Raw genomic sequence first — 25,965 nt, 5'->3', positions numbered from 1 at the left:
GTCTTATCTGGTCCTTTGTCTGATACTGGCATTTTCTTGGGCCCCTGGTAAGTCTGTCATTGTAGGGAATCTGTAATAGTGGCAGCCAATGTTTGAGCCTGTATTTTACCCTGCAATTTAGCTTGCTGATCTTTTTCCTGCCTTAAGGCCATATCTCTGTTATTTTTTAAAAATTGTTAATATTAATTAATTAATTTATTTAGAGAGTGCACGGCCAAGTTGGGGGGGGGGGGGCAGAGAGAGAGAGAGAGAGAGAGAGAGAAGATCCAAAGTAGGTTCAGCACTGCGAGCACAGAGCCCAATGTGGGGCTCAAACCCAGGAACCATGAGATCATGACCTGAGCCAAAATCCAAGAGTCAGCTGTTTAACCAACTGAGCCACCCAGATGCCCTCCTTCCCCACCACATCTCTATTATTAAAGACTCCAGTAGCTACCTGTAGTAGGTGCTGGGTGGGGGTTTGAGGACCTAGAGCCATTTTAGTCAGTTTTGGCAGATGTCAGGTGCCAAATGACTTATAAAGTGCATGTTTAGTATATTTGTTCCCTTAGGTGAGATTTGGTCCATATTTATTTACAAATGCCTTCTATCAAATGATTCTGAGATAGAGCTGGATTCTCATTACCTCCTTGAGTAACTTCCTGAATGTTATCAAAGTTTACAGGTTTAGAGAATCCTTTTATTCATCCCTTCTATTAAGCGAGTGATCATATGGTCTCATCTCTCCCTTCCCTGTGTATCTTCTTGGTAATTCCAATGAGGTTCAGTATTGGGAATAGCAGTTCCCCCTACTGGATAATAATCTCTATCTCTGAATGCTAGCTCATCAGCAAATTCTTGAGCCTCTGCCCAGATACAGTTCTTTTCCTTAGGGATACAACAATGAGTTAATGCGATGTATATATCTTGCTGGGTCAAATCAAACATAAAAGATAATTGTTGAAAACCCTCAATAAATTGAGAAGGGTTTTCAGAATATCGTCTTAATTGTTGTTTTATCTGAGCCAGGTCTGCCATGGAGAATGGGATATGGACTTATTTTTTTTTTTAATTTTAAAAAAATGTTTATTTTGAGACAGAGAGAGCAGGTGGGGGAGGGGCAGAAAGAGAATGGAAGAGGGAGAGAGAATCCCAAGCTGTGCTGCCAGTGCAGAGTGTGATGTGGAGCTCCATCCCACAGACCATGAGATCATGGCCTGAGTCAAAATCAAGAGTCAGATGCTTAACTGAGTGAGCCACTCAGGTGCCCCGGGACAGAGACTTTTTGCCCATTTCTCCATTAGCAACCTCCATAAGAGGATGCAACCCAGATTTAGGTGGAAGATAGGGAGTCCTACTCCTGGTATGTCCAACTGGGTTGGGACAAAGGGGTCTTAAGGTTTATAAGGAGGAGGGATAGTAACAGAGCCAATGTCCTCTTTGTTTAGATTAGCCTGTGATTCCTCCAGTAGCCCAGGTTTATTAAGAGGAATTGGCTTATTTTTTTTAATTTTTATTTTATTTTATTTTATTTTATTTATTTTTTAATTTTTTTATTATGAAATTTATTGTCAAATTGGTTTCCATACAACACCCAGTGCTCATCCCAACAGGTGCCCTCCTCAATGCCCATCACCCACCCACCCCTCCCTCCCACCCCCTATAAACCCTCAGTTTGTTCTCAGTTTTTAGGAGTCTCTTATGTTTTGGCTCCCTCCCTCTCTAACCATTTTTTTTTCTTCCCCTTCCCCATGGTCTTCTGTTAAGTTTTTCAGGATCCACATAGGAGTGAAAACATATGGAATCTGTCCTCTGTATGACTTATTTCACTTAGCATAACACTCTCCAGTTCCATCCATGTAAAGGCCATATTTCATTCTTTCTCATTGCCACGTAGTATTCCATTGTGTATATAAACCACAATTTCTTTATCCATTTGTCAGTTGATGGACATTTAGGCTCTTTCCATAATTTAGCTATTGTTGAGAGTGCTGCTATAAACATTGGGGTACAAGTGCCCCTATGCATCAGTATGCATCATAGGTGCCCCTATGTACCCTGTATCCCTTGGGTAAATTCCTAGCAGTGCTACTGCTGGGTCATAGGGTAGGTCTATTTTTAATTTTTTTGGGAACCTCCACACTGTTTTCCAGAGCGGCTGCACCAGTTTGCATTCCCACCAACAGTGCAAGAGAGTTCCCGTTTCTCCACATCCTCTCCAGCATCTATAGTCTCCTGATTTCTTCATTTTGGCCACTCTGACTGGCGTGAGGTGATATCTGAGTGTGGTTTTGATTTGTATTTCCCTGATGAATAGCGACGTTGGACAAGGAATTGGCTTATTTAGACAATCATCACCAATACATCCAGAGGGTGTTTATTAAGCTGGTGTGTGGTTAGACACATTCTGAAAGAAGCCCTTAGGTCAGGGTCCTGATTTAGGGCCATGAAGGCCTGGACATAGGGTACCTCAGTACATATGCCCTGTGTTTTGCAGAAGAGATCTAACTGACAGGTCATATTGAAGCTTAATGTCCCATTGATGGGCCATTGTCCCTCATCTCCTAAGGAGTACTGAGGCCATGCAATGTTATAGAAGATCAGTTTTTTTCTTTATTAAATCTTGCAATCCAAGTTGATTCCAGGGGGATAAAAGTCATCCCAAGAGAGAATCCTTGGAGACTGAAAAAGAAGATACCATGTTGCTAGAAAAGTAGAGAAAGTCCATTATCAAAAAATCCTCCACCTCCCAGGTGGTGTCCCAGGGAGGATATATCAGAGGTTCCGCGTGTCAAAGTGACCCAAGTTGTCCCTCTAAGAAGTCTCTATGAAAACTGCCTTGCCTTGTAAGAGGGATCCTGGTGTCCCCCTGCTTCCCTATCGCATCCTAGGCTACAAATGAATGCTGGTGAATGGACCAAAATGCAGTGCTATGCCATGCCATGAAAAACCCACCATTTTTAACCCATGGTGGGGGGAAAAAGTTTTACAAGGGGGAAATTACCCAATTTTGTAATTTAAGTAGTTAATAAGGGACATTGGTAGAAAACAGTAAAGACAGAAACCACCATGATCTAAGTGACATTCCAACACATGTAGTCCTTACAGCCAACTTTCCTAGGAAACAGTCCCTGGTTGGGTTTTTAATTCAATCAGGTACTGGTTTTGGCTGCCTCTGGGTGGAGGTCTCCTGGACAGAAGTGGCTAGACCAGAGATGTGAAGGGGATCACATTAGACCCATGAGGAGGAAAGCTCACCTCACAGGTAAGTCTTAAGATGGGCAGCCATCCTAGTGACTTAGGTGGTTGTCCCATGCCCCAAAAGACAACTTTGTATAAGAATTGGAATAAAGGGGGGGCATCAAGTTCTAGATCTTATTACCATTCCAGCCAGGGCACTAGCTTCCAGTAAAAAGGCAGGCTTTTGGTCCTCCACATAGAGTAGCCATGGACCAGAGGATTGCAGCCTGAGCAATTGACATGAAAATGTTCCAATAAGACTGTACTCCTTGAAAAGCCCCTGAAATGAAAGTAAAGGGAGAGAAGAGGAAGCACTCACAAAGTTTGTACAGAGGCTCGGAGTACAGATGAGAAGATTCAAGCCCCACATTGGGTGCCAAATGATGTGATTTGAAGTTTGGGTCCTAGAGTGAATGGCTAAGAAAGATGAGATATTTTTGTTGCAGGAAGGTGTTTTTATTATAGCAGGGGAACAGGACCCGTGGGAAGAAGGAGCTGCACTGGGGTTGTGAGGAGTAACTGATTATATACTTTTAAATTTGTGGAAGGAGAGAGGATAGAGATAACGTAGGTTTCTAAGGAATTTTTCTATGTTGAAAGTGAGGTTTACAGGACCTTGGGGGTTGGTCTATTGTCACAATAAGGTTGCTTTTAGTCTCTAATAAAATATCCACATTAAGGCAGCCATGAGTTCCTTGAGGGATGTTATATTCTGTATGTCTCAGGTATTTATCAGTAGGTTGCAGGTTGAAAGGAGATTTAATTTAAACTATATTTCTCTTGGTTTTATTCTCATCATTAGTATTTTGGTGAAAATCCTTCCAGTCATATTTTTAGTTTATATTTGTGATATACAGAATCTGAAATTTACTGCAGAGGGGGAAGAAAATTTACAGAAGGAGCACTGGTGCCTCCAAAAGGGACAAATTCCAGATCTTTCTTTAATATTCTGAGTTATTGAAGCAGTGGTATTAAACAACTTGGGGTGGCAAGCAATGCATCTCTGAGACCAAAAAATGCCTATGACTCTCAAAAATAGAGAAGGTGGCGGATTGGTTTTTGTCCTGCATCTAGAATGAGGAAGATTTAGGGTCTATGGGGCAGCAGACATCAGCCCCTCTTTTAATATATATGAGGAAGCTTGTACTTCTACTAAGTGGTGTGCATGTGAGCAATGGAAAAGCCTGTTTGTTGAAAGCCTTAGGTCAGCAAGTCAAGGCCTACTTTGGAAAGCAGTGATGCATTTGAATCCTCAAGCTCTGTTAGCAATGACAAGGGGCACTGATTCAGAAGACCATATAAGAGTATTGCCATTTCAATGAGAAAAAATGAAATATGGCCTTTTGTAGCAACATGGATGGAACTGGAGAGTGTGATGCTAAGTGAAATAAGCCATACAGAGAAAGACAGATACCATATGGTTTCACTCTTATGTGGATCCTGAGAAACATAACAGAAACCCATGGGGGAGGGGAAGGAAAAAAAAAAAAAAAAAAAAAAGAGGTTAGAGTGGGAGAGAGCCAAAGCATAAGAGACTGTTAAAAACTGAGAACAAACTGAGGGTTGATGGGGGGTGGGAGGGAGGGGAGGGTGGGTGATGGGTATTGAGGAGGGCACCTTTTGGGATGAGCACTGGGTGTTGTATGGAAACCAATTTGACAGTAAATTTCATATATTAAAAAATAAAAAAAATAAAAAAATAAAAAAATAAAAATATAAAATAAAATAAAATACTTCAAAAAAAAAAAAAAAAAAAAAGAGTATTGCCATTTGAGGAATAGCCTAACTTTGCACCTTTGAGCAAGATGAAACCTAGAAGCAAGAAAACAATAAAGACCAAAGCAAAGATAAATAAAATCAAGAATAGAAAAATAATACGAAAAATATCATTGAAGCCAAAAGTTGGTTCTGTGAAAAGATCAACAAAATTGACATTGAGGAATCTTGGGGCAGGAGACCAAGAAGGAAAACTGTATTTTCTGCTAGACTTAGAAGAATAGCATTGACTTCATTATTATTTGAACAGTAAAAATAATGACTTTATTTTATACCCAAGCAAATGAAGAAGGCATACTTGTTCCTTATCTTTGTGAATTATTTTACATAAATGGGATCATAGTATACATGCTGTTTTATACTTTGTTTTTTTTCCCTCAACAATATGTTGTGGACATCTTTCCATGAAGTAAATGTATAAATGTATCATTTTTTAATCAGCCATGCACTATTCCATTATCTCTACAACCAATACCTACCACCCCACAAAATCAGAAGAAAAATACTGTGCCACAGCCCCCACCTTTTTCTTCCATAAATGACTAGTGCCCCCCGTTTACAGGATCAATGGAAGATTCTATATCTTCTTCTCACGGCTTCCTGTTCTCCTTGAACTATTGGAAATTCCAGGGCCTTACATAGCTTAAAGGGAGGGTCATTTGTCTTCCACTTCCAACCAGGAAGAACCTAGTATTGGTTCTGTCATTGTCCTCCAGACTCTTCCACTGATGGAAGGTCTGACCCAGGGTCTGCCCTGTTCTAGTTCCCAAACTTTATAACAGGATAACCAAAGATTCTGAAATCCACATAGCTGATGGAGTTTAGTAATGTTTATCTTCCCAGTCTAGAAGTTCTGGTATAGATTATTGAGTCCCTGTGTTGCTCTCGGGTTCATAAGACAGCAAAGGATCCCAGTGATCAATTTCTGCACCCCCTGACTCATGGCATTCCCTCTTTTGTGTACTTCAATGTTAGCTCCTGCTACACTTCCTTACTCTTGCCAGTGCTCTCTTTCTAGAGATTTGGTCCCTGTTGCCTGCCTACTTGCTGTGGCCTGACTGATGGAGCCCTCAAAAGTCTCCCTTTTAAAGCCCTGATATTTGAATTATGGCTGAGCTCATTCTTTAGATATAATGCCTTGTGGGGTGATATCTCCATCTGTGACTGCAATCTGTCCTTGGCAGAGAATACTGAAAAAGAGAGTCTCGTCAAGGACCAGAGCAGGTCTTCAATGCTGACACTGTCTGGAGATGCAGCATGGTATGCTGGTCATGGTGATTCTCAACTCACTCTCTATCCACCTCAAACCCAAGAATGGTAATCCCTTTCCTTTACTCGTGATCAGTATAAGAGTGGGTCAGTCCTGGCAATGAGGTGTGAGGGGAAGTCTTCTGGGAAAGCTTCTAAAAAGGATTTCCTTATTCCTAAAATAGACTCAGAGAGAGAAGATCCCTCTTCCTTTGTACATCATCATGTTTAAATGGGATGTTTGGAACCACTTCTGCCTGGTTATGATATTAAAGCCGATCCACCGTGGAGGAAAGAGCCAAGAGAATTGCGGAGAGGTAGAACTGGCACACAGACATGCTGACCCTAAAGTCTGCCCTACTTCTTGACTTTGTAAGTGAGATAATGATTTCCTTATAGTTAAAGACCATTTGTGTGAAGTTTCCTATTCCTTACAGCCCATATGAGCCCTTCATGTGGATAAATTACTTATCTTCCTTGAGCATCAGTTTCTTCAGCTAAAATAATCCCTATATGCCTGTATTTTGAAGTTTAAGTGAGCTTTGTCAAGCACACTGTCATGACACTATCATTACTAAGTTAAGATAATACTTCTTTGTCCTTTCACAACCTGACCTCACAGTGGGCTCCTCGGGTAGTTTGAACTCTATTTCATATTCTCTCAGGAATTTAACCCCACATAATCTGGACTGAAGATTTCGACACTGAGTAAATCTCAGTCAGCTCCACAGATCTGTACAGCAGTGTAGTATAATGATTAAGAAAGAGGGAGCAGGAATTAGACTGCCTTGGTTCAAGTAAAGTTGCCCATTAACTGTGAGCTTGTGTAAATTGTTTAACTTCTCTAAGGCCCAGTGTCCCCATCCATGCGTCATAGATAATAATACCTACTTCACAAAATTGTTTTTACATTGCAAAGAGGTGATCTATATTAGGATTTTAACCCAGTGACATTGTTCACAGTTTAAAACACACACACACACACACACACACACACACACACACACACTCCCCCTATTCCCATGGCCTAAAGGTGTGTGGTGACTAAGGGGATGAAGATGTTGTTGAAATGGATGACGTGTCTCTGGGCCACTCCTCCTGAACTAAGTCTCCCTTCTAAAAGCTGTCATGAGCTGAAAGAACCAAGATGAACCAGGACCATTTCAGGATCCTTCTTTTTCCTCTCTTTACCTTTCTTCCTCTGGCTCCTGGTTTGCTGTGTCAATTCAGCTAACTGACTAAAGAGACAGTTTCTTTTAATGTTTGCCTGTCTCTGCCTTATAGAGAAGAGCTCAAGAACCACAGGACCATTAGGGCATGAAGACCCTTAGCACTGTGAAGAATAAGAATATCCAATCCAATCTTATTTGATATCTAAGACACATTAGGCTCCCAAGTGTCTAATGACTATACAGCTACATAGGGGGCATAGTAAGGACTTGAACCTGAGTCTGGATCTAGCCATCACTCTAGTTTTACTTAATGCCTTAATCTGGCAAGGGTTGCTAAAGAAATTCACATTTACGCAATACTTACTAAATGCTATTTACAAGTCAGATGCTGGGCCAAAGTTATTTACATAATTTCATTTTATCTTCACAGGTATCCTGTGAGAGGCTACTGGAGAGATTTAACAACTTGCCAAATGTCACGATGGATTGTAAGTGGGGAAGCTGGGATATGAAACTATATCATCTGATTCTAAATCCAGAACTCCTAAAAGAGAAAATATTTGTGCTCATTCTACCTATACTTTACCTCATACATATGCTTGCAGGTGCATGGTAAAAACTAAATGAACAGTTTCCTCTCTCCCTGCAACCATAGTACCCTCAGCCAAGGGAAACATTATTTATTCATGAACTTCAGGGTTTAAAATTTTCTCCCCTAACAAACTGAAGCCTCTAGCCCCTACCTACGGAAAGTGTGTGGTCCTTACACCAAAAGCTTTGGCATTTCCTTGGAGCCTGCTAGAAATGCAGAATATCAGACTCAACTCCAGACTTCTTGAATCAGAGTCTGGAGTGTAATAAGATCCTCAAGTGAGCGGTGTGCCGCTTAAAGTTGAAAGCTCTCTTAGTCTAGATGAAGCTGAAGGATTCCTGATTTCTGATGATCACATAATATTGTTACTAAATTTCTCCTTAACAGGATGAAGTTTCCAAATAATTATGTCCAAACCGCTCTCTCAAGAATTTGCAAAAGGAGAATCAGATAAAAAAAAAGGATTAATATTAGATGGCATACCTTGCTAAAGGCAAGGAGACTTGTAATCAATTTGTAAGTCTTTTTGAAAAAGTACACAAGGAATTTAGACAGAAATTTCTATCATGCCCCAAACCACTGAGTCCAATGAAGATAACAAATATTTACTGAAAAAATGAAAATATGAGGGGAAAAGAATACTCAGCAAATAGCTACACCAGGCATTTTGCATCGTTTAATTTCTCATCACAACATTGGATGCTCACTATGTATATAAGGAAACCAAGGCAAAGAAGATGTTAGGTAAATTGTCCAAGGCCGTGCAAACTTGGGTTTGAATCCAGATTTGCCTGATTCCAAAGCTCCGATGCTACTCACTCTGTGTGACCCACACATACTGTACTAGGTGCTGTAGGAATCCAAAAGAAGTTTCTATTTTCTCAATTCTAAGATGTACTTCTTTCCCCACAGCTTGACAGGTCTGAAGTTTGGGAATCTTCTTAAAACCAGTGTCAAAAGTTACTTGCCAAGGTGCCAAGAAAATCCAGTGTAGAACGGGAAGGTTGTTGTTTTTGTTTTCAACAAATAATGTCAGAATAACTGGATATCCAACTGAAAAATATGAACCTTGACCTGTACCTCATACCACACATTAAAACTAGTTTGAGGTGTATCATAGACTTAAATGTAGAAGCCAAAAAAAAGTTTTTTAATTTATTTTTAATTTTTTAATTTTATTAATTTTATTTTTTTTAAAGTTCTTTATTGGCTTTTTTTTTAACGTTTTTATTTTTATTTTTGAGACACAGAGAGACAGAGCATGAACAGGGAGGGTCAGAGAGAGAGGTCAGAGGAAGACACAGAATCTGAAACAGGCTCCAGGTTCCGAGCTGTCAGCACAGAGCCTGACATGGAGCTCGAACTCATGGACCGCGAGATCATGACTTGAGCCGAAGTCAGACACTTAACAGACTGAGCCACGCAGGCGCCCCATTTAATTTTATTTTTAAATTTACATCCAAATTAGTTAGCGGATAGTGCAAGAATGATTTCAGGAGTAGATTCCTTAATGCTTCTTACCCGTTTAGTCCATCCCCAACCCCAACCCCTCCAGTAACCCTCTGTTTGTTCTCCATATCTAAGAGTCTCTTATGTTTTGTCCTCCTCCCTGTTTTTATATTATTTTTGCTTCCCTTCCCTTATGTTCATCTGTTCTGTGTCTTAAAGTCCTCGTATGAGTGAAGTCATATGATATTTGTCTTTCTTTGACCGAGTAATTTCATTTAGCATAATACCCTCTAGTTCTATCCACATAGTGCAAATGGCAAGATTTCATTCTTTTTCATTGCCAAGTAATACTCCATTGTATATATATACCACATCTTCTTTATCTATTCACCCATCGATGGACATTTGGGCTTTCCATACTTTGGCTATTGTTGATAGTGTTGCTTGCTATAAAAATTGGGGTGCATGTGTCCCTTCGAAACAGCATAGCTGTATCCCTTGGATAAATACCTTGTAGTGCAATCCCTGGGTCGTAGGGTAGTTCTATTTTTTATTTTTGGAGAAACCTCCATGCTTTTTTCCAGAGTGGCTGCACTAGCTTGCATTCCCACCAGCATTGCAGAAGAGATCCTCTTTCTCTGCATCCTCATCAACATCTGTTGTTGCCTGAGTTGTTAATGTTAGCCATTCTGACAGGTGTGAGGTGGTATCTCATTGTGGTTTTGATTTGTAGTTCCCTAATGAAAAGTTATGTTGAGCATTTTTTCATGTGTCGGTTGGCCATCTGGATGTCTTTGGAGAAGTGTCTATTCATGTCTTTTGCCCATTTCTTCACTGGATTATTTGTTTTCTGGGTGTTGAGTTTGTAAGTTCTTTATAGATTTTGGATACTAACCCTTTATCTGATATGTTGTTTGCAAATATCTTCTCCCATTCTGTCAGTTGCCTTATAGTTTTGCTGATTGTTTCCTTTGCTGTGCAAAAGCTTTTTATTTTGATGAGGTCCCAATAGTTCACTTTTGCTTTTGTTTCCCTTGCCTCTGGAGACGTGTTGAGTAAGAAGTTGCTGCAGCCAAGATCAAAGAGGTTTTAAGCCAAAAAAATTTTTAATGTTTATTTATTTGTGACAGAGTGTGAGAGAGAGAAGGGCAGACAAAGAGGGAAACACAGAATCCAAAGCAGGTTCCAGGCTCTGAGCTGTCAACACAGAGCCCAAAGAGGGGTTTAAACCCACGGACTGTGAGATCACGACCTGAGCCGAAGTCAGACGCTTAACTGACTGAGCCACCCAGGTGCCCCTAAAAGTCAAAATTTTAAACATGGAAGAATATATCTGCAACCTTGGGATAGGTAAATATTTCTTAAAGAAGACATGAAAAGCACTAAATAATCTCATACCCATTAGGGTGGTTGCTATAAAAAAATAACAGAAAATAACATGAGAGGGAGAGGATATGGAAAAACTGGAACCTTTACACACCATTGGTGGGACTGTAAAATAGTTCAACCACTGTGGAAAACAATATGGAGTTTCCTCAAGAAATTTAAAACAGAACTACCATATGATCCAGCACTCCCACTTCTGGTTATATATATCCATAAAAATGGAAAGCAGAGTCTCGAAGAAATATTACACACTCATGTTCATAGCAGCACTAGTCACAATAGACAAGAAGTGAAACAATCTAAATGTCCACTGACAGATGAATGGATAAAGTGTGGTATATACACACAATGGAATATTACTCAGCCTTAAACAGGAAGGAAATCTTATCACAGGCTAAAACATGGATGGACTTGAGGGCATTATACTGGGATAACCAAGTCATCAAAAGACAAATGTTGTATGATGCCATTTATACACGCTATATAAAGTAGTCAATATCACAGAGACAGAAAGTAAAATTGAGGTTGCCAGGGACTGGGGAGGAGGAATAGGGAGATATTGTTTGGGTAGAGGGCTTTAGATGTACAAGATGAAAAAGTTCTGGAGATCTGTTTCATAACAGTGTGAATTAATTAGCACTATTGAAATGTACACTTTAAAGTGGTTAAGATGGTAAATTAAAAAAAAGTTTTGGTAATCTTTATTTTTGAGGGAGAGACAGTGCAGATGGGGAAGGAACAGAGAGAGGGGGAGATACAGAATCCGAAGTGGGCTCCAGGCTCTGAGCTGTCAGCACAAAGCCGGATGTGAGGCTTGAACTCACGAACGGTAAGATCATGACTTGAGCTGAAGTCGGATGCTTAACCGACTGAGCCATCCAGGCACCCAAGATGGTAAATTTTATATCATATGCTTAAAAAAATTTTTTTTAATGTTTTGTTTATTTTTGAGAGAGAGAGAGAGAGTGAGCATGAGTGAGGGGCAGAGAGAGAGAGGGAGACACAGAACCTGAAGCAGGCTACAGGCTCTGAGCTGACGTGGGGCTCGAACTCACAAACCGTGAAATCATGATCTGAGCCAAAGTCAGTCACTTAAGCGACTGAACCACCCGAGTGCCCCTATGTCATATGCTTTTTACCACAGTAAAAAACTTAAAGTCTCTATGGAAAAAAAGAATTTAACATAAAAGAAAAAAAATTAATTATGCTTCATAAAATTAAAAAAAAATTAATCTTTATTTTTGAGAGAGAGAGACAGACAGAGTGTGAGCAGGGGAGGGGCAGAGAGAGAGGGAGACACAGAATCAGAAGCAGGGTCCAGGTTCTGAGCTGTCAGCACAGAGCCTGTCTCAGGGCTTGAATTCTCAAGCCGTGAGTGAGATCAAGACATGAGCTGAAGCTGGACACTTAACTGACTGAGCCACCCAGAAACCCCAATACTTCGTAAAAATTTAAACTAGCCATTCCTTAAGACAATGAAAAGAAAATGAAAAGGCAAATCACATACTGGTAGAAAATATTCATAGTACATCTATCTGCATTAAATGCTATGGTGCTCCCTCCAAATTTCCCTTCCACAACTGCTGGAAGTTTTAGCAGCTAGAGCAACAGGTAATTCTGCCTCTAGACATTTCCATTGGCCAGAGTGAGCTGCCAATAACAGAATGTCTCAGTCCTGAAAGAGTTTGGAGATATGAATGTGGAGGTCACTGTTATCAACTCAATTTATAGTTCTGAGTGAAATCCCTTAGTAATAGAGAAGATATTTACAACAGAGTTTTGAAGAAATACAATGTTTAATGTTTGGGTAAAGGAGGGAGAAGAGAAGGGAAAAAAAGAAGAAGGTGAGGGAGAAAGGGAGAAGAGAGGTAAGGGTATCCAGAGAGATGGGAGGAAAACTAGAATTGCGTGGAGACGTTAAAGTCAAGAGAAGAGGATGTGTCTGAAGGGAGGTAGTTTATCAAATGCTGCCAGAAGATTATGTGAGAGAAAGACTAAACAATGTTTATGAGATTTAGCAATATGGAGGTCACTGGAGACAAGAGGTCAGAGCAATTTATTTGCATAATGGGGCAGAAACCAGATTGATGAGTGAGAGGTAAGGAAATAAACACAGCAATGAAACAACTCTGAAATATTTTTGAATGAGAAGAAAAGAGAGAACTAGGTTAGCATTGGGAGCAACTACCTGAATCAGATGGCAAAATGTTTAAAAACTCAATTTAATTATTTTTAAGTAAGTGCTATATTCACTTGGTTCAGAGGTTTTTAAAAATTATACATTGAGGGGGGCCTGGGTGACTCAGTTGGTTAAGCATCCAACTTCGGCTCAGGTCATGATCTCATGGTTTGTGAGTTCAAGCCCCACATCAGGCTCTGTGCTGACAGCTCAGAGCCTGGAGCCTGCGTTAGATTCTGTGTCTTCCTCTCTCTCTGCCCCTTCCTTGCTCACATTCTCTCTCTCTCTCTCTCAAAAATAAACATTAAAAAAAATTTTTTTAATTATACATTGAGAAGTTTTACTTTCATATTCTTTATAATCCACACCCCCTACCTCATCCTCTACATGTAACCACTGGCCATTAGTTTTAGGAAAACTAGTGAAAAAAAATTTTTTTTCAACTTTTTAAATTCCAGCTCATCAACATACAGTGTAATATTAGTTTCAAGTGTAGAATTTAGTGATTCAACACTTCCATACATCACAACAGGTGCACTACTTAATCCCCATCACCTATTTAGTCCACCCCTAACCCACCTCCCTTCTAGTAACCATCAGTTTGTTCTCTATCGTTAGGACTCTTTCTTGGTTTGCCTCTCTTTTTTTCTCCCACGTTTATTTGTTTTGTTTCTTAAATTCCACATGTGAGTGAAATCATATGGTATTTATCTTTTTTGATTGGTTTATTTTGCTTAGCATTATAGTCTCTAGTTCTATCCACATTGTTGCAAATGGCAAGACTTCATTCCTTTTTATGGCTGAGTAATATTCCACTGTGTGTGTTGTGTATGTGTGTGTGTGTGTGTGTGTGTGTGTGTGTGTGTGTGTGTGTATAATCTTTACCCATTCACCAGTAGATGGAAACTTGGGCTCTTTCCATAGTTTGGCTACCTTAGATCATGCTGCTATAAACATTGTAGGTGCACGTATCCCTCTGAATTAGTATTTTTGTATTCTTTGGGTAAATACCTAGGAGTGCAATTGCTGAATCATAGGGTAGTCCTATTTTTAACTTTTTGAGGAAACTTCATACTGTTTTTCAGAGTGGCTACACCAGTTTTCATTCCCAAAAAGTGTAGGAGGTTTCCCCTTTCCCCACATCCTTGCCAACACCTGTTTCTGTGTTGTTGATTTTAGCCGTTCTACAGGTGTGAGGTGATATCTTATTGTAGTTTTGATTTGTATTTCCCTGATGATGAGTGATGTTGAGCATTTTTTCATGTGTCTGTTGGCTATCTGTAGGTCTTCTCTGGAGAAATGTCTCTTGATATCCTCTGCCCATTTTTAAATTGGGTTATTTGTTTTTTGGGTGTTGAGTTGCATACATTCTTTGTATGTTTTGGATACTAACCATTTATCAGATATGTCATTTGCAAATATCTTCTCCCATTCTGTAGGTTGCCTTTCAGTTTTGTCGATTGTTTCCTTCACTGTGCAGAAGCTTTTTATTTTGATGAAGTCCCCATAGTTTCTTCTTGGTTTTGTTTCCCTTGCCTCAGGAGACATATCTAGAAAAATGTTGTTATGGCTGATGTCAGGCAAATTACTGCCTGTGCTCCCCTCTAGGTCTTTAATGGTTTCCTGTCCCACATTTAGGTCTTTCATCAATTTTGAATTTATTTTTGTGTATGGTGTAAGAAAGTGGTCCAGTTTCATTCTTTTGCCTGCTGCTGTCCACTTTTCCAATACCATTTGTTGAAGAGACTGCTTTTTTCCCATTAGATATTCTTTCCTACTTTGTTGAAGATTAGTTGACCATACAGTTGTGGCTTCATTTTTTTTATATTCTGTTGTGTTGATTTCTATGTCTTTGTTTTGTGACAGTACCATACTGTTTTTTTTTAAGTTTATTTATTTATTTTGAGAGAGAAAGAGAGAGAAGGGGAGGGGCAGAGAGAGAGGGAGAGAGAGAATCCCCAGCAGGCTCCACACTCAGGGTGGGGCCCGCAGCAGGGTTTGATCTCATGACCACAAGATCAGGACCTGAACCAGTATCAAGAGTCGGACATTTAACCAACTGAGCCACCCAGGCGCCCCAGTACCATTCTGTATTGATGACTACAACTTTGTACTATAGCTTGAAGTCTGGGATTGTGATGCTTCCAGCTTTGCTTTTGTTTTCCAAGATTGCTTTGGCTATTTGGCTATTTTGTGTTCCATACAAATTTTAGCATTGTTTCTCCTAGCTCTGTGAAAAATGCTATTGGTATTTTGGCAGGGATTGCATTAAATGTATAGATATTTTTGGATATTATAGACATTTTAACAATATTTGTTCTTCCAATCCATGAGCATGGAAGGTCTTTCCATTTCTTTGTGTTCTCTTCAGTTTCTTTCATTAGTGTTTTATAGTTTTCAGAGTACAGGTTTTTCACCTCTTTGGTTAGGTTTATTCCTAAATATCTTAAAAAAATTTTTTTTACATTTATTTATTTTTGAAAGACAGAGAAAGACAGAATACAAGTGGGGGAGGGGCAGAGAGAGAAGGAGACACAGAATCTGAAGCAGGTTCCGGGCTCTGAGCTGTCAGCACAGAGCCCAACACGGGGCTCGAACCCACAAACCGTAAGATCATGACCTGAGCTGAAGTCGGATGCTCAATCCACTGAGCCACTCAGGTGCCCCTTATTTCTAGATATCTTAAGGTTTGGGGTAGGCAGATAAGAGCAAATACTAATGTAAATTAATGTTCCTCCCCTCTTTCTTACACAAAGACAGCATACTAGCTTTGATTTTTTTCACTTAACAATAGATCTTGTACATCTTCCCAGATCAGTACCTACAGAGGGACACAAGTTGTTTCCTTTTGCTGTCCCTGCTGAGTGGATAGAGCATTTTCTCACTGATTCCCATCCTCCACTGATGCTTGCTCCCAGAAATGTTTCCAGACTACCGGTGTGAAGGGATGGTAGACCTCCCTTGGCTTCAGGGAAAGCATTAGGCTGAGAAAACTTGTGTAGGGGAATTGCGCACCAGAGCTGCTCCAGAAATGCAAGCTGAACCGAGGGGATGTGGCTTAGGGCACAAAAAACACTACATAAACCCATACCAGGAAAGTGAATGGAAGATGTTTAATCTTTTAGAGAAGAACCTTTCCCCCAAGCCCCTCCCCATCCCACGTTGTTGGGGAGGAAAGTGGTTATTAGGTGACCTGTTGCCTTTGCACATGTGTTTAAGCCTCAAATGAATTTCCTGTCCTTAGCAGAATTCTCATTCCTGCCCTCAGTCATAGGACTCAGGCTCTAAAGCCTTTCTGGGGTTGCCGGGCAGATCTGCCTCTGTGCTATATAGCAGCCCCCTTGGAACTTATTCTGGGCTGTGGATTCCTTTGTTGTGTCACCTAGTAACACTTTCTTGTTCACTTTCCATCTTCTAGAATTTTGCTGAAATTTTCATCTCCCAATGGAGAAATGTCTATTCAGATTCTTTGCCCATGTTTTAGTTGGGTTATTTGTCTCTTTATGTTTGGGTTGAAAATGTTCTTTATATATTCTGGATTCTAGTCTCTTATCCAACATATGATTTACAAATATTGTCTCCTATTAGGTGAATTGTCTTTTCACTTTCTTAGTGGTGTCCTTTGAAGTACATTTTTTAATTTTGGTAAAATCTTACTTTTTCTTTGGCTGCTTCTGCTTTTGGTTTCATATTTCAGAAACAATTGCCCAATCCAAGGTTATGATTTACACCTATGCTTTCTTCAAAGACTTTTATAGTTTTAGTGCTTAGATTTAGGCCTTTGACTACTTTTTAGTTAATTTTTGTATATGATGTGAGAAAGGGTGCAAAATCACTCTTTTGCATATGGATATCCAGTTGTCCCAGAACTATTTGTTGAAAAACTATTATTTCCAATTGAATGGTCTTGGCATCTTTGTTGAAAATCAACTGACCATAAAGTGAGAGAGTTTATTTCTAGATCTCAATTCTATTCCATTGATGTGTATTCAATTCTATTCCATTGTGTCTCTCCTTACCCCACTACCACACTGTCTTGATTAGTGTAACTTTGTAGTAAGTTTTGAAAGTCAGAAGCTTGAGTGCTCCAAATTTATTCTTCTTTTTCAAGATTGTTTTGAATTGTTTGGCTATTCTGAGATCTTTGAATTTCTCTATTAATTTTAGGGTCAGCTTGTCAATGTCTGTGAAGAAGTCAGCTATGATTAAAAATTGGCACTTTAACTTTTCTTAATATCAAAGTACTTGTAATATACCTCAGCAATGTTCATAAACAACATCTCAACATGAATATTGAGAATTATACACATATTTATTATTTATGTTTATTTGCTCAATAAAATTCCTTGAAGCTTCTGTTCAGAGGGTGGCAGTTGAAAATCATAGCAGAGGGGAGCCTGGGTGGTTCAGTTGGTTGAGCATCTGACTCTTGATTTTGGCTCAGGTCATGATCCCAAAGTCATGGGATGGAACCCTGCATCAGGCTCTGCACTGATGCTCCATCAAGCATGCAGCCTGCCTGAGACTCTCTCTCTCCCTCTGCCCTTCTCCCCTACTTGTGCTCTCTCTCTAAAATAAAAAAAAAGAAAGAAAATCATAGTAGAACTTTCTAACTTTGTGAAAGTCTATATATTTTTATGTTATCCCCGTGAAGCATAATAATATACACACCAGACTAACACAACATAGGATTCTTTTTATCTTTCCTATGTGATATTTTTGTTGCAGAGGATAAATGTTCACAAGATAGCAGACAGATTCCTCTTTTTTTGCTTAAACACAGAGTTCCAAATAAGACTGTTCAATAAAAATATTCTCTAAAGTCACTGTATTTCTCAACTACTTTGACATGAACCTTAAAATTCAATTCAAGAACTCTCACATTAGTACAGACTTTCTCTTTCCCAAAAGAGAATATCTGTGAATCACATCAAATCAAATGTAACACTTTTAAATTTATTATTATTATTTTATTTTATTCTTTTTTTTTAATTTACATCCAAGTTAGTTAGCATTAGTGCAACAATGATTTCAGGGGTAGATTCCTTAATGCTCCTTACCCATTTAGCCCATCCCCCATCCCACAAACCCTCCAGTAACCCTCTGTTCTCCATATTTAAGAGTCTCTTCTGTTTTGTCCCCCTCCCTGTTTTTATATTATTTTTGCTTCCCTTCCCTTGTGTTCATCTGTTCTGTGTCTTAAAGTCCTCATATGAGTGAAGTCATATGATATTTGTTTTTCTCTAATTTTGCTTAGCATAATACCCTCTAGTTCCATCCATGTAGTTGCAAATGGCAAGATTTCATTCTTTTTGATTGCTAAGTAATACTCCATTGTATATATACACCACATCTTCGTTATCCATTTGTCTGTCGATGGACATTTGGGCTCTTTCCATACTTTGGCTATTGTTGATAGTGCTGCTATAAACATTGGGGTGCATATGCCCCTTCAAAACAGCATACCTGTATCCCTTGGGAAAATACCTAGTAGTGCAATTGCTGGCTCATAGAGTAGTTCTATTTTTAATTTTTTGAGGAACCTCCATACTGTTTTCCAGAGTGGCTGTACCAGCTTGCATTCCCACCAGCAATGAAAGAGATCCTCTTTCTCCGTATCCTCGCCAACATCTGTCGTTGCCTGAGTTGTTAACGTTAGCCATTCTGACAGGTGTAAGGTGGTATCTCATGGTGGTTTTGATTTGTAGTTCCCTGAGGATGAGGGATGTTGAGCATTTTTTCATGTGTCGGTTGGCCATCTGGATGTCTTCTTTGGAGAAGTGTCTATTCATGTCTTTTGCCCATTTCTTCACTGGATTATTTATTTTTTGGGTGTTGAGTTTGATAAATTCTTTATAGATTTTGGACACTCACCCTTTATCTGATATGTCGTTTGCAAATATCTTCTCCCATCTATTGGTTGCCTTTTAGTTTTGCTGATTGTTTCCTTTGCTGTGCAAAAGCTTTTTATTTTGATGAGGTCCCAATAGTTCACTTTTGCTTTTGTTTTCCTTGCCTCTGGAGATGTGTTGAGTAAAAAGTTGCCGTGGCCAACTTCTGATGGAGAATGGCACTACTGAGTAACTTCTGTGGGTTCAGCCCATCTCTTCCTTGTGAAACTTCTTCAGTGATTTATACTAATCACTTTGATCTGACCCAGATAAAGTGCTTAATTGTTGACCCATGGCATTCTTCCCTCACTACTCACCCTGTTATTGCCCAAGACTCCTGTGTTGCCACATCCAATGATTCACTTTCCTCTCACGTAACCTTTAGACACTGTTGCCTGCTCTCTGCCTTATGAACTTTGTTCTGTGAATTCTTTCAAGATATTATACCACCCTGGATCTCCCACTTCTAAACATATGGTCTCTCTTTTCTCCAGAATTCTCTCCTGTCTTCCCACCGCACCCAAAAGATATGTCTCAGCCACCCTTGTCTTGCTCATGGCTTTCATAATCATTCCTATCCTGATATCTTCTTCTCATCTAGTCTTGTTCCCCCTCTTGCCTACTGGGCCTATCTAGTTGGATATCATATCATTTCAAATAAAGTATATCTGGATACGGACTTACTTTATTCTCCAAGTCAACTTCCTTTCAACTTCATTTCTTAGTGGTGACAACCATTTCCCAAGGTCAGTTCCCTGCCCTTTCATTCCTTATATCTAATCAGTTGCCGTGAAGTTCTGTAGGTATTTTCTGGAAGAATTCTCAAACCAATTGATTCATCTCCATTTCTCTTCTTTCTACAACTTGTTCAATTACTTTTGTAACATCTTCATGAAGTCAAGAGAAATCTAGTAAGAGCTTTAATCTGCAAGGCAAGTACACACCTGGAGAGCAAGTTAGGCCCTAAAGCCTGGGCCAGATAAAAATAAGCCATTGATCAAGATTGAGGGCTATTTTCAGATGGTATCAGGAAGGACTGATATAGCCATTACCTCAATATTGTATTGCCATAACTCCCTAACATGTCTCCTGGATACTGTATGCAACTAATGTATTTTGCTCTTAGGCACTTCTATACTTTTATTTATTTGGTTAGTCCGGGTTGGTGGTAATAGCTTAGTATTATCTCACTTAAAATTACTGATTTTTGTCAGAAAGGCTTCAGTACCATGGTTAAACCAAGAATGGTCAAGTACAGGGAACTTTCCAGAACACTCGCTGAAAAGCGGAGGAGCGGCGGCTGCCCGAGCTGCGCCCAGAAATGCGCTCCTTCCCGCTCCCCCCACACCGGCCTTGGCCCCCTCGCCGGCTGTAGAAAATGGTGAAAGAAACTAGTTACTATGATGTTTTGGGGGTCAAACCCAATGCCACCCAGGAAGAATTGAAAAAGGCTTACAGGAAGTTGGCTTTGAAGTACCACCTGCCAAGAATCCAAATGAGGGAGAGAAGTTTAAACAGATTTCTCAAGCTTATGAAGTGCTCTCTGATGCGAAGAAAAGGGAATTATATGACAAAGGAGGAGAACAGGCAATTAAAGAAGGTGGAGCAGGTGGTGGTTTTGGCTCCCCCATGGACATCTTTGATATGTTTTTTGGAGGAGGAGGAAGGATGCAGAGAGAGAAGAGAGGTAAAAATGTGCATCAGCTCTCTGTAACCTTAGAAGATTTATATAATGGTGCAACAAGAAAACTAGCTCTGCAAAAGAATGTGATTTGTGACAAATGTGAAGGCCGAGGTGGTAAGAAAGGAGCGGTAGAATGTTGTCCCAATTGCCGAGGTACTGGAATGCAAATAAGAATTCATCAGATAGGACCTGGAGTGGTTCAACAAATTCAGTCTGTGTGCATGGAGTGCCAGGGCCATGGGGAACGGATCAGTCCTAAAGATAGATGTACAAGCTGCAATGGAAGGAAGATAGTTCGAGAAAAGAAGATTCTAGAAGTTCATATTGACAAAGGCATGAAAGATGGCCAGAAGATAACATTCCATGGTGAAGGAGACCTAGAACCTGGACTGGAACCAGGAGATATTATCATTGTTTTAGATCAGAAGGACCATGCTGTTTTTACTAGGCGAGGAGGGGATCTTTTCATGTGTATGGACATACAGCTGGTTGAAGCACTGTGCGGCTTTCAAAAGCCAATATCTACTCTAGACAACAGAACCATTGTCTTTACCTCTCGTCCAGGTCAGATTGTCAAGCATGCAGATATCAAGTGTGTGCTGAATGAAGGCATGCCAATTTATCGTAGACCATACGAAAAGGGTCGCCTAATCATTGAATTTAAGGTAAACTTCCCTGAGAATGGCTTTCTCTCTCCTGATAAACTGTCTTTGCTGGAAAAACTCCTACCTGAGAGGAAGGAAGTAGAAGAGACTGATGAAATGGACCAGGTAGAACTGGTGGACTTTGATCCAAATCAGGAAAGAAGGCGCCATTACAATGGAGAAGCGTATGAGGATGATGAACATCACCCTAGGGGAGGTGTTCAGTGTCAGACCTCTTAATGGGGTCAGTGAAGAACACTGATGGCATTTTATATGCAGTAGTGAACGAATGAAGGACTATAATCATAGCTCACTACTTGCTGTTATTGTTTTTGTTTTAATATTCAACTATAGTAGTGTTTTAAAAGTTAAATGAAGAATAAAAAATATAAAAGCTCAAAAAAAAAAAAAAAAAAAAGAATGGTCAAGTACATACCTAAGTTGGTTTCCATGAAAACCAAAAGATGAGCAAAGAGGTATAATCCTTAACTTAAGATATTGTTCACTAGGTCAATAGAATAGTGTCAGGAACTGGAATTGAAGTAGAGCTTTCCAGAACCAGGGGAGACACAAACCAAAAAAATTATGGGCAAAAGTTTTTCTAAGCTTCCTGAGCTTCTCTGCTACCTGGAGAACAAAAATAATTTAAACCTTCACAATGAGCCTTATCTGAACTCTAGTCTTTGACTGCCAACAAGGCTGAGTGTCTCTTTCAGAAGAGTAGCTAACACTTATACAATACTTTCTTATATATATATATGTGTGTGTGTGTGTGTGTGTGTGTGTGTGTGTACACATATATATATATACATATATTTATATTTTTAATTTTTATTTATTTTTGAGAGAGAGAGAGAGAGAGAGCAGGGGAGGGGCAGAGAGAGGGAGACACAGAATCCAAAGCAGGTGCCAGGCTCTGAGTTGTTAGCACAGAGCCTGATGTGGGGCTCAGACCCATGAACTGTGAGATCATGAATGACCTGAGCTGAAGTCAGATGTTTAACCAACTGAGCCACCCAAGTGCCCCTATATAATACTTTCCATGGGCTAGTGTATTAACCATATTTTTAATATTTTATGGTGTTTGACAAGTTGTGGGGATTGACTCGCTGAGGAGAGACTGCCCCTCCCAGGGTTAGCTAATTCCCAGAGATAATAAACAATTTGCCTGAAATATTACTCAGCCATAAAAATAAAAATCTTGCCATTTGTGACAACATGTATGAACTTAGAGGGTATTATGCTGAGTGAAATAAATAAGACAGAGAAAGACAAATACTGTATGACTTCACTAACATGTACAATCCAAAAACAAAACAAATGAGCAACAACAAAAAAAGTCAGAAACAGACTCATATAGAAAATAAACTGATGGTTGCTACATAGAGGGATGGTCAAAATAAGTTAGGAGGTTAAGAAGTACAGTCTTCCATTTATAAAATTAAGACACAGGATGCAATGTACAACATAGGGAATATAGGCAATAATACTGTAGTAATCTTGTATGGTGACAGATGATGACTACTTATTGTGGTGACCATTTTGTAATGTATACAAATATCAAATCTGTGTATATATTTCATAATGTATGTAAATATCAACTATGTTGTACACCTGAAACTAAAACAATATTGTATGTCAATGATTCTTCAGTAAAAATTTAAATTAAAAAATGAGCAACAAATCTGAAAGCATGTTTTGCATATATAAACCAACTAATCCCAAGTCCATACCCCCAGTCACCTCCTTTATTTAACGCCCCCCCCCCAACTCCAAACCAATATACCCCCTGCCCTAAATCATCCAGGACTAAGTACCAGACAAGTGAGACAGCTCATCAAAATTATTCAGACTAGCCAACCCTAAGCAGTTTCCCTTGCCCTGCCTTGCCTTTCCTATGGAAAACCATAAAGGCTCTGGGCCAGGCTTCCCCTTCACTACTTTCTGCCTCCTAATCAACACTGATGCTTCCCCAGGTGGCCCTGCATGGTATGTTGTGCCTTGTCCTCTGGGAAAACATAAGTAATAAAAGCCCTTCAGTGGCACTAGTCTTCCCGTGTTTTTACTTAGTCATCTCCATAAATTAAAATCCCATGAGTATAACAGAAATCGGAGCCATTCTAAGTATTTTGCATAAGTAAACTCACTTAGTCTTCACAAAAATTCTATAAGGTATATACCACTATTATCCCCATTCTAACAAGGAGAGCATGAGGGTAAGTAACTTGTTTACAATTCTATGAGTGAGTGACAGAGCTGAGATACCAACCCAGGCAGCTTGGTGTCAGCATTATATCGTGGAAGTCCGGGTGTTCCACGTACTCAAGACACAAATCTCTGGCTCTCTCCTCACCAGCATAGACCTCCTACAAGGCCTGCCCTCTTTGTTTGACAACTTGCCTTGAATTAGTTATCAGAATGAGGAGCAGACACATCTGGGGCCTGAAAAGCATCACTGTTCTGATCCGAGGTGATTGGCTTGGGGTGAATAGAGAAAAAAACAACTAGTTAAAGTTGTGTAAAACTCAGATGCTACAAGAATGACAATCCGTGCTCTTTGTCTCTTGGATCTATTTTTTGTGGTAAGAATACAACACAGTCCCTTCAGCAATTCTAGCAATGAACCAAATGTTTATGTGCAGCAAACTACAAGTCTTCCAGTGTTTTCAGGGCATAAAGTACAAAATGGCACCAGTAGATGAGACTAGAGAGATCCACAGGAACCAGGCCTGGAATGTCTCACGTGATTTACAAAAATGCAGGTAGGTGATGGGAAGCCAATATTTCTCCTTCCCTCATGCTTGAGAAATGGGACCCTCTGACAGATCCTCCAGAGGCTACTACATAAATGGTCTCTTAGGTTATGTGAAATATAGAGTAAAGCTTCTATTAATGGCACTATTAAAACCTAACATGAACATTTGACTTTCTTTTCAATTACTGTGTTGGGCCAATTCCCCGAAATAAAATTGAGTCAAAAAAATACCGTTGTTGGGACACCTGGGTGGCTCAGCTGGTTGAGCATCCAACTTTGGCTCAGGTCATTATCTCGTGGTTTGTGAGTTCAAGCTCCACATGGAGTTTACTGCTGTTACCCTGTCAGCACAAAGCCTGCTTTGGATCCTCTGTCCCCTTCTCTCTGCCCCTCCCCTACTCATCCTTGCTCTCTCTCTCTTTCAAAAAACAAACAAAAACATTTAAAAAAAACCCAACACGTTGTTCTTTCAAACTCCAGATTGCTTTCACTAACTTACATAGCCTCAAGCATTGTATATATTATACAAAGACTTGCCAGCATTCAGTTTTATCCTGTAAATTTATGCTACGTCATCCTACACTCTTCAGAAATCATTATTTCATTCTCTTTTCTCTTCACATTTCCATCATTCTTTTCCCTTTTCTTGCCCTCAACCAATAATCTTATTTCTTTTAAAGGAAATCAGGTATGTGCCCACCACTAATCTACCAGCCCTCCAGCATCTGTACCTGTTTATTCTGTTGACCCTCAGATTATAATGGGTGGAATTGACATGCTCTTAACTAAGGACAAACCTTCACTTGTTTATTGATCTTCTCCTTTTTACTCAGGACTTGGCTCTTCCTCTCGCTTCTGAATGCCCCATAAGTTCAGTGACTGGCAGCTCTCCTGAGCTTCAGGCTTATATTCATATATCTGATTTCTCAATTTCTCTACTTGGATGTGTATCAGGTGATCTTAAATGTAGTATATCCGGAACAGAACTCTTGATTTCCTTCATCCCCTAAATCAGTTCCTCCAGTCTTCCTTCTCTTAGTTAACGTCACGATCATTCCCTCAGTTGTTTAGACCCCAACCAGGAGTCATTTTTGATTCTTTTCTTTCTCCCACACCCTCCATCCAATCTATCTGCAAGTTCTGCTGCCTCTAACATCAAAATATATCCCAAGTCCGGTAATTTCACCTCTTCCAACACCATCATCTTTATATAATCCAGTAGTTTTAATATATTCATAAGATGTGTTCAACTATCACCACTCTCTTTTCCAGAATATTTTAATCACTCCTAAGAGAAACCCTAAATCCATTAGTAGCCATTGCGTATTCACCTCTCTCCCTCATACTCTGGCAACTACTTATCTACTTTCTGTCTCTATAGATTTGCCTACTCTGCACATTTCATATAAATGAAATCATATAATGTGTGGCCTTTTGTGACTGGCTTATTTCACTTAGCATAACATTTTCAAGGGTCAACCATGTGGTAGCAAGTATTGGTACCACCATTTATTTTTCATGGCTGAATAATATTCCATTGTGCAGCTATATACCACACTTTACTTATCTATGCATCAGTTGATGGGTGTTTGAGTTGTTCCTACTTTATAGCTATTACTAAGAATGCTTTGAGAAAAATTCTTTCCTAGCTGGGTCATATTGTAACTCTGTGTTTAACCTTTGAAGAACTGCCAAACTCTTTTCCAGAATGGCTGTGCCATTTTACATTCTGACCAGCAATGCATGAGTGTTCCAATTTCTCCACCTCCTTGCCAACACTTGTTAATGTTTGATTTTTAAAATTATAGCCATCCTATAATGAGTGTGAGTGGGTACCAATTTGGTTTTGGTTTGAATTTCCTTAATGGTTGATGATGTTAAGCATGTTTTCATGTGCCCATTGACAATGTATATGTCGTCTTTTGAAAAATGTCTATTAAAATTCTTTGTCCATTTAAAAAATCAAGTTG

At 39.6% G+C, this 25,965-nt stretch overlaps 1 protein-coding gene and 1 pseudogene across 1 annotated transcript in view; one reads left to right on the top strand and one right to left on the bottom strand.

The window, feature by feature from the left end:
- The window catches only part of LOC144612860 (uncharacterized), a 120,022-nt gene that overhangs the window by 44,167 nt on the left and 49,890 nt on the right, over window positions 1–25,965 (bottom strand). The gene's annotated exons all lie outside the window — the stretch shown is intronic.
- LOC132661476 (dnaJ homolog subfamily A member 1 pseudogene) lies at window positions 20,291–21,480 on the top strand (annotated as a pseudogene).

This window comes from Panthera onca, chromosome D1 (genome assembly GCF_046562875.1).
Source record: "Panthera onca isolate mPanOnc1 chromosome D1, mPanOnc1 haplotype 2, whole genome shotgun sequence".
In the NCBI taxonomy this organism is placed as follows: domain Eukaryota; kingdom Metazoa; phylum Chordata; class Mammalia; order Carnivora; family Felidae; genus Panthera; species Panthera onca.
Note: the sequence above shows the minus strand (reverse complement) of the source record. Positions and strands in the feature narration are given on the sequence as shown.